Genomic DNA, 3,660 nt, shown 5'->3' with positions numbered 1-3,660 from the left:
GACTTTCATTTCCTCTCAAGGTCAAAGTTCATATACCAGTCTGCTGAGGAGTCTGTTTGAAGGAGAGTTTGTCTTCAGGGGTGTGTTGCTGGTAGCAGGTGTTTGGGGAGTCTGGATCAATTCTCCCCATCGCAAAGCAGCTGGGATGATATTGATGACCACTTCCTAACCACTGAGGTTATTGATTGGACCTATTGATTTTTTCCTGGTTCATCGTACGATTCTTCACTGAAAGAAAGTGTAAATCCAATTAAATCGGGAGGCTCGTTAAATAATCCTAATCCCATGAAGGAGAGGTTTGATTTTTCTCGCCCCAAAATCAATAAATGTTTGTGCACTCATGAAATCAATGAGCAACATCCGTTAACGCGATTCAGAGGCCTCTGCATTGAAAAGAGAAGTAGACACACAGAAAGAGAGGGAGAGAGAGAGAGAGAGAGAGAGAGAGAGAGAGAGAGAGAGAGAGAGAGACAGAGAGAGGGAGGGGGTCCTCTCAAAACAAAATGGAGGGGAACCTCAATCTGATCACTTTCGTCAATTAGATGTTTTATTTGGGTCTGTGTTGTCGTGTGTTTCCCTCCCTCAGATCTGGGTCAGTTTCCATGGTGAGCTCTGGGCTCTCTCCCTCTGTGCCCCCACCCCCCCAAGCCCCCCCCCCCACCTCACCCCTGAAGTAACAGACGGACGCGGTCGGCGTGTTTACCCCTCTGAGGGGCAATAGGGCGCGTTGGGGCAAGATGGCGGATGACCTGGGCTCCTGAACAGCATGTGTTGCGTTGTGTTGTGACTCGCTGTTGAGCAAGAGCACTCCTGAGTCCGGTGCCAAACGCGCAGGGTTGCCGAGCAACAACCAAGCCTTGCCCTGTGAAGCAGCACAACAAACTAGTCATAGACAGCTGATGCCTCCACTTCTGTTCGTGTTTTAGCCATTTTAATGTGTTTCCTGATGAAGATGACGTAGGCATGCATCCAAACAGTCTCACTTCAAATGTTATAGTTCCGCAATCAGAGAGAACTCTCCTTCTCCGCACACCTACTTGGAGCAGGTGGTTCCTTTTCTCCATGGTGACGCCCAAGGCATCCCACTAATTGACCCTTCTGATGGAGGCAAGTCAAGGAACCAATCACAACATCACACACCAAGCACTCATTCATTCTTTAAAAGAAAAGAGAATCAAAGAGGAGGAGAGGAAGAAAAGAGAAGGAGGGGAGGAAGAGAAGAGAAGCAGGAGAGGAAGACAAGAAGGGGAGGAAGAGAGGGAGGAGTAGAAGAATACAACACAGTGGTGGATTTGAGAAGCGTTAAGAGAGTTAAGAGAGAGTAAAGAGAGTTAAGATTAGAGAGTTTAGAGAGTAGAGAGTTAAGACAACACAATGCGTCTGTGTGGACGTGAGAAGACTTAAGAGAGTAGAGAGCAAAGAGAGTAGAGAGTTAAGAGTAGAGAGTTTAGAGAGTAGAGAGCTAAGACAACACAATGTATCTGTGTGGACGTGAAAAGAGTTAAGAGAGTAGAGAGTTAAGAGAGTAGAGAGTTTAGAGAGTAGAGAGTTTAGAGAGTAGAGAGTGAAGAGACTATAGAGTTAAGGCAACACAATGCGTCTGTGTGGACTTCCTGCTAATGAGGCTGCAGGTCTGGGGGAGGGGATGGAGGGGGCGGGCGGGACAACACTCAAGGTATTCTTCACCCCCTGGGCTCAACGCTAAATGCCACGGGGCCTGAAGGCCGCTACTGTTTGTTTGTGTGTGTGTGTGTGTGTGTGTGAGAGAGAGGGAGAGAGAGAGAGAGAGAGAGTGTGTGCGTGTCTGTGTGTGTGTGTGTTGTGTGTTGAGAGAGAGGGAGAGAGAGAGTGTGTGTGTGTGCGTGTGTGTGCATGTGTCTGTGTGTGTGTGTGTGTTGTGTGTTGGGCCTCTGCACTTCATATTCGCCCCACTTGTGCACAATCCCACAATTCATTCGCAAACTGTCCCAGCTGCCATTGGGAACGTTGTGTGTGTACAGGCCTCTGTGTGTGTGTGTGTGTGTGTGTGTGTGTGGAGGTGGCAACTAGGAATGCGAAGGAAGGTCTCCAAAGGTTACAAAGAGAGCAGTAAAGGCCCAACAATGCACGCATTCACCCCTCACAGCGCTCGCCTCCGCTAGCCTGCCGATGCAGGTTGATTAGAGAGTCGGCAAATGTCAGTGGCAGAAGCACGACCTCTGTGTTGTGTGTGTGTGTGTGTGTGTGTGTGTGCGGGGAAGCAGCAGCACGGCCTCTGTGTTGTGTGTGTGTGTGTGTGTGTGTGCGGGGAAGCAGCAGCACGACCTCTGTGTTGTGTGTGTGTGTGTGTGTGTGTGTGTACGGGGAGGCAGCAGCACGAGCTCTGTGTTGTGTGTGTGTGTGTGTGTGTGTGTGTGTATGCGGGGAAGCAGCAGCACGACCTCTGTGTTGTGTGTGTGTGTGTGTGTGTGTGTGTGTGTGTGTGGGGGGAAGCAGCAGCACGAGCTCTGTGTTGTGTGTGTGTGTGTGTTGTGTGTGTGTTGTGTGTGCAGAGAAGCAGAAGGGAGAGAAGAGATCGGAGGAAAGAAGGAAAGAAGGAAGGCATCCGGCGCTCTGGTGGGAGGAGGGCGTGCGGGCCGGAGCCTCATCAGCATGCAAACGGCTGTTCAACTATGTTGTTGTTGTTGTTGTTGTTGTGTTGCGCTGGGAAACAGCGGCCCCCGTTGCAGCCGACGATGACGCGCGGGCAGGCAGACAGCTGCGCACGAGCAACGCCACGCAACACAGCGCAACATAGCACAGTGCAGCATAGCACAGCGCAGCACAGCGCAACATAGCGCAGAGGTCTGTCATGAGATCTCTCGCCACGTTTGGCACGAGGCCCACTAAAACGCCTACTCTCCTTATTAATTGAATAATTCTGCGCTAAGAGCGCTTAGCGTTCGGCTTACACGGATAAAGCCGTACTAATGCGCCCATGGTGGAGATGTACAGGGTTGACCAGGGGACACTTCAGGGGCCACCATGTCTCACTTCCCAGAAGGATTTTACACTTAAGTGTCTTAAGATTAAACTTTGTGAGATGCCAGGTATATGCTGTCTAGCAACGTAAACCCTGACTAGCACGAAACCACACAAGTTGTCAATGAGCAATGAGGTCCATGTTTTAAATTGTTGAACCATTTATTTTACTGAAAAATAACATCTCAGAACAAACAAAAAAAAACATTTTATATAATTTTGGTTCCTTTGAATTTGGTGGTCACCCACTGAATTTTTCTTTGATATTTTGATAGAATTTTAAACCATCATGATTTGGAGCGAGAGTAATTTTCTACCATGGCTTTGGAAGCCTATCCGCTTAAGCAAAATTAGGTACTGTATCTTTGTTTCATTTCTTTTTTTTTCTCTTATTTCTTTTTTTTTTTAATGAATTTATTTTTCATGAGTGTTTTCAAGCTCAGTGAAGTCTGATCTCAAGCACTGCACACTACGTTCTCAAATCAGATGTCTTATAAAATGTAGCCAATTTAGCTTAAATGTTATTTGATCAACATTTAATTTCCTAAACACAAATTGCAGTGTTATGCCTCAGAAGTGTTACGCTCGAGCATTTGACCACTGAGTGCCCTTTGGGTCTCTAGCATGCAGCTCTTACAATTGCAGCTGCTGCTAGCACCG

The sequence above is a fragment of the Sardina pilchardus genome, chromosome 16, assembly GCF_963854185.1.
Source record: "Sardina pilchardus chromosome 16, fSarPil1.1, whole genome shotgun sequence".
Lineage (NCBI taxonomy): Eukaryota > Metazoa > Chordata > Actinopteri > Clupeiformes > Clupeidae > Sardina > Sardina pilchardus.
This window is presented reverse-complemented; position numbering follows the sequence as displayed.